The following is a 12,651-nucleotide window of genomic DNA, read 5'->3' on the forward strand; positions in this document are numbered from 1 at the left end:
CATTTTTTATTTGGTTCTTGTGGTGGTGGTGGTGGTGGTGGTGGGGGGATTGTTTTGTTGGTTTTAATTTATTTATTTTTGGTTCTGTTTTGCAGTGACACTTTGGTCTCTCCTCAGGGGGCATGATAGTGGTAGCTTCCTTTGTAAAAGTTCTTTTTACTTTGTTAGCTCTGGGTGGGGCTATCATCTGGGATGGCTTTACCTCTTTTTTTCAGTCTGTCTAGCTATTCTTTTTCTATTTTTGCTTTGCTCAGTGGGATACCGGTTAAATTGATATCCTGGAATGTGAATGCTGTGACTGCTTCAGTGAAATGGCAAAAGATATTAAAGACTTTAACCCGCCATAAAGCGGATCTTGCCTTTTTACAGGAAGAAACACTTGATTTCCAGTGAACATGATAAGTTTAAGCAGTGGTGGGAGCTGGGGCTGTCATTCAAAAAGCTGGAATATTGATCTTATTCCAGAAGGGTTTGGATGTGTCAGTGATCTGATCTGATGCATCTGGTAGATTTGTTTTAGTTCATGTGATCTTGAATAGACAACCATTGTTATTATCTAATATAATAAAATGCTAGGCCGCGGATGCGCACTCAAAAGTCGTGTTCCCTGATCCATCGCGGAAACACGAGTGCACATGCGTGCGTTTTACGTCACCTCAGCCTCCCTGCTCTCCACCTCGTGCCGCAGCTTTCAAAATTCCCTGCTGGGAGAGCACGGATGTGTGAGTGTGAGTTACTGGAGGGCCCGGTAGAGGTCAGATTCGCTCCGGGGGAGGGGGCGGCTGCCGAAGAAACAAGATGAAGCATCTTGCGCCTCTTTCCCTCCGTCGATGGCGCCGAAGCCCCGGGTGGACGAAAACGCATGGCGGTGCGCGTCTGAACCTTGCTGCCCAAGGAGATGTCTACACGGCTACCATTCGGCCCGACGGGTTGAGCCTACCATCCAACCCTCCCACCGCCAGATGAACACAAACTTCCGGCCTGCAGCAGCTCCACAGTACTGCAAACATTCTGCTTCCAGCCTTCTACTGTCTTGATTTTCACTGCCGAGGAAAGTGTAGAGTGCTGTGGAGCTGCTGCAGGCCGCAGGTTTGTGTTCGTCTCACGATGGGAGGGTCAGTGGGGTCGGCTGCATGGCAGCGGTAGTGGCGTCATGGGGGGGGGCGGGGGGTAGATAGAAACATGCTGCAAATGGCGAATTCGACTGTATGGGAGAATGGGGGGTAGAAATTAAAGGTTCTACTGCACAGTGGGATGGGAGGCAGGCAGGCTGGCTTCGGGGGGAGGGTGTGGGTGGAACAAAGTCTAAAAGGCATTGAGGGGGGCATTGGAAGGAGGCACTGGGGGCACTAAGGACATAGGAAAGGGCACTAAGGACATGGGAAGGAGGCACTGGGGGCACTGAGGGCACTAAGGATATAGGAAGAAGGCACTGAGGGCACTAAGGACATTGAATGGGACATTAAGGACATGGAAGGTGGCACTGGGGGCACTAAGGGAAGACAGAAGGGGTCATGGAGAGACAGTGAGAGGGAAAGGGGGCTGCTTTGGGGGGGGGAAGTGTGCTGGGGACAGACAGCTTTTGCTGTGGAGGGAAGACAGAAGGGGCGATGGAGAGACAGTTAGGGAAAGGGGACTGCTTTGGGTGGGAGGTCTGTGCTGGGGGCAAACAGCTTTGCTCTGGGGTGAATACAGAAGGGGGCCACGAATAGACAGTCAGGGAGAGGGAAAGGGGGCTTCTTTGGGTGGAGGGGTGTGCTGGGGGCAGACAGTTTTGCTTGGGGAGGGGGGGGGAAGATAGAAGGACACAGACAGTGGCCAAGGAGAGAGAGAGAAAGAAACACAGACAGACAGACACATCTATTCTAGCACCCGTTAATGTAATGGGCTTAAAGACTAGTGTAATATATATGCCCCCAGCGTGTATGAGAAAAAGTTTTACATAGCGCTGTTTCATGTGTTGAATCATTGGCATGCTGTGCCTATTGTAATGGATGGTGATTTTAATATTGTTTATGGTTTAGATAAGATTGGCCCCATACCACAGAGCGCTTAGACTCTTCTAAGGGTATGCCTCTTCTATGTTCTTCGTTTGATCGCCTTGATGTATGGTGCACGCTTTACCCATTTATCTTGAGCTCATGCCTCTCAGTCTCATATTGACTACTGGTTATTATTCAAGAGTTTGTCCTCTCATACGCGTATGGCGGGTATCGGCCCCTATAGTGTTTCAGATCATGCTCTCATATGGTGCACAGTGGATATTGGTTCCTCCTTTTATATATCGGGATACTGGTTGCAGCTCATGAGAATGGTCCTGTATTGGGAGGCGGCAAAAGCAGTATTGCGAGGGGAAATTATTGCTTATTCGAGTTTTGAGAAGAAAGCCAGCGATTGGGAGATTCTTTATATGGAGAGGCAAGTGAAGGCTGATCAGATATGGTCTGCCTGCCACACTTCTTCACAGAGAAAAGAGGCTCTCTTAGCATCACAGGAGGCTTTGAATGAGTTGATTCATGCTAGAACAATGTGCTCTCTTCATTACTTTAAACATCAATTTCATCTTTATGGTAACAAGTGTTGGAAGCTTCTTGCTAACTTGGTCTGAACTTCTCAGGGTTCTACAAGGTGGTACAGGTAAATTCAGGTGGGGGAGTTTCAGTGTATATTGTGGCGGGGCCAGGGATAAGCCTAGCGCTGGCAACCCAGCTCCCGCCCCAGGCGTAGGACGGAGCGCTCCCTGGAGGACTCCCGCTGGATAATCTCAGTAGAATAATTAGCATACACTGCTCTCTTGGTAAAGTTCAAATTTTCCTCTTTATTATCCCCAGTTCAAGGCACTGGGGCTCCAGTAGTCCCTCTTGGCTGAGTGGACTTAAAACAAACACTACATCCACAATGCTTCTCTTTTATAATACAGTCCAGCCTGTTGCTCAGGCAGATAAGCCAAAATAAACAAAAACGTTTTCTCTTCAGTTTTACTAATTGTGCCTGTGGATACTTCAGGAAGCTTTTCCCACCTGACCCACCTGAAGTACAATGCCCCCACTACCCTTATGCTCCTGGGTAGGGGCTGGGGAACCATCCATCCTTTTCTGACTGGTGTAAGTCCCCTCCCAAAAGTTCCCCTATTCAGGGTTATGTAATGTCAGATCACTGAATTCCCATTCAGGCTTTTCTGGGAAGTTAATTAGGGTTCCCACCTCCTTCACTCTCTCTGCAAGGCCTATCTCTCGGGCTCTAATTGACTCATTCACACTTTCTTACAGTCCTGCCTAAGGGAGAAAGAACGCTGCACAGAAATATGTTAACTTTCATTCCCCTCCCCCATTCATACCTTATTGACTGTGATTAGATAGGAGATCCCAGGCTGCTAGACTGCAATCCATTTCACTGCCTTCAGAGACCTCTCCCTCTATATCCATTAGGGACTCTCCGCTCTCTGAGGCTGGATAGGAATTCCCTTCAGGGCCCGTTACTGGCCAGCCCTTCTCTGGAAGCCTTTCTCCTCCCTTGAGCTTCTGCCTAAGAGCCAGAAGTTTGTTAGTTCGGGAGGGCTGTAAGACAGCCGGTTCCTTAGCCCTGGACTGGGAAAGAGAATTCCTAGCTGGCTCCTTCCTGCTCTGCACGGCACGTCTCTCTCTAGCAGTTCCTGAATTCCCCCGAGTGTTCCCAGGTGTGCTGGTTTTATGCTGCAGGCTCGTTCCCACTCTCCCTCTGGGTTCGTCTTGCCTGTCAGCTCCGCCCCTTTCCTTAACCCTTCCCGGGCTAGTTTTCTTTACCAGAGGCTTTACTGGAGAACTGCCCAAGGAGTTATAAAAGGGATTATAGTGCCCTAAACCAGATATTGTGGTTTCTGCCCTTCTCTCTCTGCCTTGCCCTGCCTGTTGGCTCTTCGTGATAGGAACAGGGTTACTGGGCAGCTTCCTGGGCTTAGGAATAGGGGCAGCCCTCTGCATGGCAGAGTTTAAAACCGGGTTTAAACTGGTGACAGGAGCTTCCCTGTCACAATATGGATTGGGAGGTAGCTGAGGTCCTTTGAAATCAAAAGAGGTACCCCTCAGTGTTGCCCACTGTCACCCCTATTATTTGTATTGACATTGGATCCTTTGATTTGAGACATTTTGCAGACTCTGGACATTAGAAGGGTTCGTGTTGGCTCCCACAAGTTTAAACTTTCAGCCTTTGCGGATGATCTTTTTGTCTATTTGATTGACCTGAAGTCTTCTTTAAAAGCCTTGCTAGAGGTGTTTGCCAAGTATGGAGCTTTTTCTGAGTTTAAGCTGAATTTAGATAAGTTGTTGGCCCTCGCTACTTCCAGGGGGGTTCGAGATCACTGGGATGGCCCATTTCCTTTGAAATGGCTGGATTTTTCCTTTCAATATCTCGGTATGCAGCTGATACTTTCCACCTTGAGTCTTAAAGCGGTTAATTTGGCACTGTTGTTGGAGTACAAGTATCCAGAATCGTTTCGATAGCTGGAAATTTTTTCCTCTCTCCATGTATGGTAAAATTCAATTATTCACTATGATAGTCTTCCCAAAGTGGCTTTATATGTTACAACTTTTACCAATTAGATTGTTGAAAAAGGATCTATGTGCCTGCACAAGCTTCTCTCTAAATTTATTTTGGGGGGGAGGGGGAGGGAAAGCCTTGAAGGGCATTTTGATTTTTATTAGGGTCTTGGAAGTACGGTGCATGGCGGGTTCGATATTCTGGATGTGCAGAAATATAATTAGGCCTGTTTGCTCTAGTATCTTGGGGATTGGATTTTGGGCCAGGACGATTTTACCTGTTTTGACTATGCATTAGCATCCTTGGCATGTGCACTCTCTTTTTCATGGACATCCCATCCTAATCATGTGCACTTCAGTGTGTTGTTGGGTTCCTTTAGAGATATTTGGAGAGTCTTAGTCCAGAAGGTCAGTGGGATTCCAGAAATTTCTGACCAGCTACCCCTTCAGGGGAATCTTCACTTTTTATCAGGCCGGGAAAACTCCAGTTTTGAGAGATGGGCTCAGCTTGGTTTGACTCTATTGTTTCATGTGCTGCAGGTCGAATGGCTCGTTGCAGCCATGGTTTAAAGGACTGTTAAAATGCTGGTTGTACAAGGATGCTTTTGAGACCTAATTATCGGAGTCTTTATTGATCCCATTCATTGTCCTCTGTCCTAGGCTCTGAGAAATTGAATTAAAAAATTTTTTTTAAAAAAAAGTTCTTAATTTTCTATTATATTTTTATCATTACTTTTAAAATTTCTTACCCTCCATTTGTATTTTCCTTTTATGTATCCTTTACTATACTTATTGTAGTTCTCCCTACTTCCCTTATGTATTGGTACGTCATGTCCGTCTGTGTTGGTTTTAGTTAATAATTAAGACCCTGTTTTAATTGTAAATCACTTTGAATTAATGATATTGAGATACATCAAAATTTTAATAAAACTTGAAAACTTTCGTCAATGGGATGATATAGTAGTTCAAGATTATTTTGCTTATTTCCAATTACAGCATTATGTGTAGTCTTTAGATGTGAGAGGCCTCTGTTTTGATCTGGGTAAAAAATTACACACCTTTTTGGTTTGTGGATGAAGGTCTTTCCATATTTTTGTTACATAAAGAACTGTATACATTTTGTCAGGAAGTGTTGGGAGGCACTATGTAGCAAGTGGGGACTGGAGCTTGGCATTTCACCACAAGACGTAGATGTCGATTGTCTTATTAAACGTATTCCCACTTTATCGGTGAGTGCTGAGCTATGGAAATGTCAGTTTAGAGTTCTGCACTACACTTCTCCCTCCGTATTTGCTGTGATAGGGGATTAACAGAACTGCAAATACAGAAAAACCACGAATAACTTTTTCATGTGTTATTTGCTGTTTTCTATTAAAAACCACAAACCGCAAATAACATGGTGGGAGACCTGGCCTGTTTTCTTTAAGTTCAAAAGGGTTTTTATTGAGTTTTACATAACCACATCAAACAAAACATATGACTTAAACCATCAAATACATATGTACAGTTTTTTCGTTCACTTCATTTATATTCCTTTCATTTTCCTACCCTCTGTTTTCTATCCGATAACCAAGTCCTAATCCACAACTGAACTTTACCACCTATCCCATGACTCTTTAATTTTCTCAGGAGCCTCTCATGAGGAACTTTATCAAAAGCGTTCTGAAAATCAAAAGCGTTCTACATCAATTGGCTCACTGTTGCTGTCTATCTTCTACTATACAGGTACAGCTCTCTGCATAGTCCTCAGGTTTTTGTACTGAAGCAAAGACTTCTCTAAGTTACTGGCCACTGTAAGAGTTTCCTGCTCAGCCAACCCCTAATTCCATAATCTAATTTACCTAGCTTGAAAGATCAGTTTAAATTTTAAATATTACTATATGTAGGATTAATGTTAATTAATTAGGTTTCACACTATTCTTATTGGTTTTATCAATTAATTATGGATTTTTACTACTGGTTATGCTGTATACTGCTTTTTACATAATGTCATTCAGTATGTGTTCATCCTTCTTCATTTTTACCTTTGGATCTAAATAATTCAATTGAAGATGGATATACCATACTGGTTATTGTTAGTAATAGGAGATTTTCTCACAGAAAAATTGTGAAACAAAGGAATTTGAATGTGTTAAGACCATTAGACCCTGAGAACTGTTTGTCTAAATCTTCAACTGATTCTCTCACTCCTGTTCCATCTTTTTATTGTAATGTTCGATTGATATGTAATAAGCAACAGATTATTCATGATCTAATTACTGATAATGACTGTAGTCTGTTGTTTATTACAGACCTGAAGGAGATACTTTTACTCATCAGGAATTGTCCCCTTCTGGTTTAAAAGGATTTTTTACATCTAGATTGGAAAAACGTACTTTTTTAGATATTAGTTTAATAGAAAAGGATAATAATCCTAACTTAGAGTACATGATTTTATCTATAAATGATGAATTAAAATCACATCCTTTAAGTATAGTATTATTTTATCGGCCCCCCTGGACCTTGGAATAAGTCTGTAGATCTTCTTCTAGAGACTATTCTAAATGCTTCATTAAAATTTCCTAGACTATTATTAGTTGGTCATCTTAATCTTCATCTTGAGGCTGAGAATAATAATGATGTGATTAGTTTTTAATCTGTTTTAAATTCGTTAAATTTTAATTTCACACCAGTTACAACTCATGTTCTTGGCCATGCTTTAGACATTATCTGTTACACAGACTCTGACTATTTAAGATCTTCAATTTCGGAAATTGAATGGTCTAAGCAGCCGTGGACGGATCACTTCTTGGGATGTTTTAGAATCCCTGTCTTTCTGTCTAAGATTTGTAATGAACCGTTGAAAGAAACAATTACGAAACAGAGTAAGATTAATCCTGACAGTTTTTGGCTACAGTTAAAACAAAATCTACCTGACTCCCCTTATGAATATATGGTTCCTTTTATGAAGGTGCGTTAGGGTTTATAGTGCAAGCACAAAATTACCGTGCGCTGTAGCCGAAAATCTACCGCCTGCTGAAAAGGAGGCAGTAGTGGCTAGCGCGCTTGGGAATTTAATGCGCACTATTGTGCGCATTAAGGCCCTAGCGCACCTTCGTAAAAGGAGCCCATAATGTAGACAGATCTTTAGAAATTTGGACAAAAAAATCTACGAGGGTAAAGGCTGAAGGCAAAACAGAAGCACAGGGAACAGGAGAACTGCCCGGAATTCAAGGGGAGGTGGACCAGGTAAATGCGGAGGTGGAGGAAAAACGACGGGACCTGCGGTGCTTATACGCAAATGCAAGAAGCCTCATGGCCAAGATGGGTGAACTAGAAGTCGTGGCCAAGGGGGAGGACCTGGATATAATTGGAATTACAGAAACCTGGTGGACGGAGGAGAATCAATGGGATGTGGCGCTGCCGGGGTACAAGCTCTACAGGAGGGACAGGACCCACAAGAAGGGGGGAGGCATAGCACTATATATAAAGGACTCTATCTACTCGGTCGGGATGGATATGGGAACGAAGGCAGAGGGGCTGGAATCGCTATGGGTCAAATTGCCGGGAAACAAGGGTGCAGGCATAAAGCTGGGGCTGTACTATCGCCCACCTGGTACGCCAGAAGGAGTCGGACTAGACTTGGAAGCTGAACTGAGACAGGAATGCAGGACTGGAAGTGTAACAGTGATTGGGGACTTCAACTACCCGGGGATAGACTGGAGTAGGGGTCACTCCAACTGCACTAGGGAAACAGGATTTGTAGAAGCTGTGAGGGACTGCTTCATGGAGCAACTAGTCATGGAATCAACGCGTGGGGGTGCTACTCTTGACCTCATCCTAAACGGATTAGGGGGGCCTGCAAGAGGGGTAGAAGTGGGAGGACCACTAGGCAACAGCGACCACAACGCGATCAGATTCACATTAGAAAGGGGGACACCCATAGTAAGGAGGACCGCAACAACTGCGCTCAACTTCAGGAAAGGGAACTATGTTGCTATGAGGGAAATGGTGGGGAGGAAGCTCAGAAACATCTTTAAGATGGAGACTGTAGGAAGCGCCTGGACCCTATTCAGGGACACCCTGCAGGAAGCACAAAGAATGTACGTCCCCAGTTTCAGGAAAGGCTGCAAGAACAAGCGGTCAAAGGACCCGGTTTGGATGTCAACTGAAGCAAAGAGGGCAATAAATGACAAAAAAGTATCCTTCCGGAGATGGAAAAAGTACCCAACGGAGGAAAATCACCAGACGCACAGGAAATGCCAAAAGGAATGACACCGAGAGGTTAGAAAAGCAAAAGGGAAATACGAAGAGGGGCTGGCCAGGGAAGCGAAAAACTTCAAAGCATTCTTCAGTTACGTAAAGGGGAAGCGACCAGCGAGAGAGGAGGTGGGGCCGTTGGACGATGGGGATAGGAAGGGAGTGATAAAGGAGGATAAAGAGGTAGCTGAGAGGTTGAACACGTTCTTCTCGTCGGTCTTCACGAGAGAAGACACATCTAATATACCGGACTCAGAGAAGCTCATGAGTGGGGAACAGGCCGAAAATTGGAGCACATAGAGGTAAGTAAGGAGGATGTCCTCAAACTGATAGACAGGTTAAAATGCGGCAAATCACCGGGCCCGGATGGGATCCACCCAAGGGTTCTGAAGGAACTAAGACAAGAAATAGCGGGCACAATCCAGCATGTTTGCAACCTATCCTTGAAAACTGGAGAGGTACCAGAGGACTGGAAATTGGCGAATGTCACACCTATCTTCAAGAAGGGATCGAGGGGTGACCCCGGGAACTACAGGCTGGTGAGCCTGACTTCAATTATAGGTAAGATGGTGGAAGCTATGATCAAGAACGGCATTTGCGAGCACATCGAGAGAAATGGCCTACTGAGAACAAGCCAGCACGGATTCTGTAAGGGAAGGTCATGCTTAACGAACCTTCTGTACTTCTTTGAGGGAATAAGCAGTCGGGTGGACAATAGACATCATTTACCTCGATTTTCAAAAGGCTTTCGACAAGGTGCCACATGAAAGGCTGCTTAGGAAGCTGTGGAACCACGGGGTGGGAGGGGATGTGCACAGATGGATCAAGCACTGGTTGTCGGGTAGACTGCAGAGGGTCGGAGTAAAGGGCCAATATTCTGACTGGCGGGGAGTCACGAGCGGTGTGCCACAGGGATCGGTGCTGGGGCCGTTACTCTTCAACATATTTATCAATGACCTGGAAAAGGAGGCAAAGTGCGAGGTTATAAAATTCACAGACGATACCAAACTGTGCGGCAGAGTTAGGTCCAGGGAGGAGTGTGAGGACCTGCAAAGGGACCTGGACAAGCTGGAAGACTGGGCAAACAAATGGCAAATGCGCTTTAACGTGGAAAAATGCAAGGTCATGCATATAGGGAAAAAGAACCCGTTGTTCAACTACAAATTGGGGGGGGGGCATTGTTGGGAGACAGCAGACTTGAGAGAGACTTGGGTGTGCTGGTGGATGCATCACTGAAGCCATCTGCACAGTGCGCAGCAGCCTCGAAAAAAGCCAACAGGATGCTGGGCATCATAAAGAGGGGCATAACAACCAGGACGCGGGAAGTCATCATGCCATTGTATCGAGCGATGGTGCGTCCACATCTGGAATACTGCATTCAGTATTGGTCGCCGTACCTCAAGAAGGACATGACGGTACTTGAGAGAGTCCAAAGGAGAGCAACGAAACTGGTAAGAGGGCTGGAACACTGCCCATACGCTGAGAGGTTGGATAGGCTGGGGCTCTTCTCTCTGGAAAAAAGGAGGCTCAGGGGAGATATGATAGAGACCTTCAAGATCATGAAGGGCATAGAGAGGGTGGATAGGGACAGATTCTTCAGACTGAAGAGGACAACAGGTACGAGGGGGCATTCAGAGAAACTGAAGGGAGATAGGTTCAAAACAAATGTAAGGAAGTTTTTTTTCACCCAAAGGGTCGTGGACACTTGGAATGCGCTACCGGAGGAAGTGATCAGGCAGAGTACGGTACAGGGATTCAAACAGGGATTGGACGGATTCCTGAGGGATAAAGGGATCGTGGGATACTGAGAGAGGTATCCAGGTAAAAAGTATAGAAACCCAACCAGGTCGTGCATGTGCAAGACCGGAGGGTTAGGACTTCGATGGGAAGATAGGACTTAAATGGGAAACCAAGGTGGCAAGGGGGCCCCTTCTGGTGATTCAGACAGGTCGTGACCTGTTTGGGCCGCCGCGGGAGCGGACTGCTGGGCAGGATGGACCTATGGTCTGACCCGGCGGAGGCACTGCTTATGTTCTTATGAATCAATTTTTGAATCATTAGCCCCCATTAAAACGAAGGAGATCTCTTATAAACAAAAAGCCCCTTTGGTATTCTCAGTACCATCATCAACTTAAGCAGAAGTGTAGAAAGTTAGAAGGAAAGTGGAAGAAAAGTAATGCAGAAATAGATAAGATAAAGTGGAGAAGGAAAATATAGGAATATAATCATGAGATCATTAAAGCTAAGAAAATATATTATGGCAATAAAATCAATATAGCAAAAGATCAAAGTAATGCGTTATTTTTATTATGGAAATCCAATACAACAACATCAGAACAGATAGATAAATCTATCAAACCCTCTGTGGAAGAATTAGCTACTTTCTTCAATGACAAAATTTTAAAAATAAGGTCATCATTTTTCAATATCTGAGTGCCTTTTAATCTACCTTGTAATGAAAAGTCCTTTAATGAGATTCCAGTTGATAGATATTGTCATACTTTTGGTGCTATAACAGAATACCAACTTTTGCAGCTTTGTGCTAAATTCGGTCAGAAAAAATGCTTGCTTGATCCTGTTCCTTCATACATTTTTTGTAACATCCCTACATATGCTATTTCATAGCTTACAATGTTGGTTAATTATATTCTTACCAGTGGTTTCTTCACATCAGATGTGGGACGAATTATACTTAACACATTATTTAAAAATTCAGAATTAGATCCAACATTAGCCCTCAATTATCGTCCTGTTGTGAACATACCATTGTTAACAAAGATTTTGGATTCTATTGTTTCGAGGCAATTATCGGAATATTTGGATGAATTTTCTATACTTCCATTTCAACATGGATTTCGTCTAAACCAGTGTTTTTCAACCGCTGTTCCGCGGAACACTAGTGTGCCGCGAGATGTTGCCTGGTGTGCCGTACGGTCAGGGCCGCCATCAGGGCAGTACCACCAGTCTAGGGAGAGGGGCGGTCCGCCCCACGTGGACAGGAGAGAGCTGGACGGGGGACCCGCGAAGTTCAATACATCTCGAACCGCGAGGCTCGTCTTCTGTTCCTGCCTGCCCTGCAGCTAACATATAGCCGATCGCAAGCGTTCCCCGATGTCAGCGCTGACGTCGGAGGGAGGGCTTAAGCAAAGCCTGCCCTCCGACATCAGCGCTGACGTCGGAGAATACTTCCGTTTGGCTATTTGTGCGTGGCAGGGCAGGCAGGAAGCAGAAGACAAGCCTCGCGGCTTGAGCTTCGTTTTGCTGAGAAAGTTGCAAAGATGGGCTGGGAGGCAAACACGGAACACAAAAGGGGGGAGGGAGTGCATTTTGGACACAAGGCATGAACTTGGAAGAGAGGAAGGGAGGGAAAGAGATGCTGAGGTGGGGGAGGGAATGGGTTTTTGGACACAGAAGGCATGGACTTGGGAGAGAGGAAGGGAGGGAAAGAGATGCTGAGGTGGGGGAGGGAATGCGTTTTTGGACACAGAAGAAATGGACTTGGGAGAGAGGAAGGGAGGGAAAGAGATGCTGAGGTGGGGGAGGGAATGCGTTTTTGGACACAGAAGAAATGGACTTGGGAGAGAGGAAGGGAGGGAAAGAGATGCTGAGGTGGGGGAGGGAATGAGTGTTTGGACACAGAAGGCATGGACTTTGGAGAGAGGAAGGGAGGGAAAGAGATGGTTGTGTACACGGGGAATAGAAGAAAGGAGAATTTTTGGTCATAGGGAGGAAGTGAGGTACAGATAGTGGCATACCAGGGTGGGGGGGGCGGTCTGCCCCACCCCGGGTTTACGTCCCAAGGGGGTGCACAGCTGGCCACCCTCCAGTGTTGTCCCTAGGCCGGCAAACTGCGGCTCTTTAGCCACTTGAGTGCCACCGCCGCCAACGGTGTTGTTGG

The sequence above is a fragment of the Geotrypetes seraphini genome, chromosome 11 (assembly GCF_902459505.1).
Source record: "Geotrypetes seraphini chromosome 11, aGeoSer1.1, whole genome shotgun sequence".
Classification (NCBI taxonomy): Eukaryota; Metazoa; Chordata; class Amphibia; order Gymnophiona; family Dermophiidae; genus Geotrypetes; species Geotrypetes seraphini.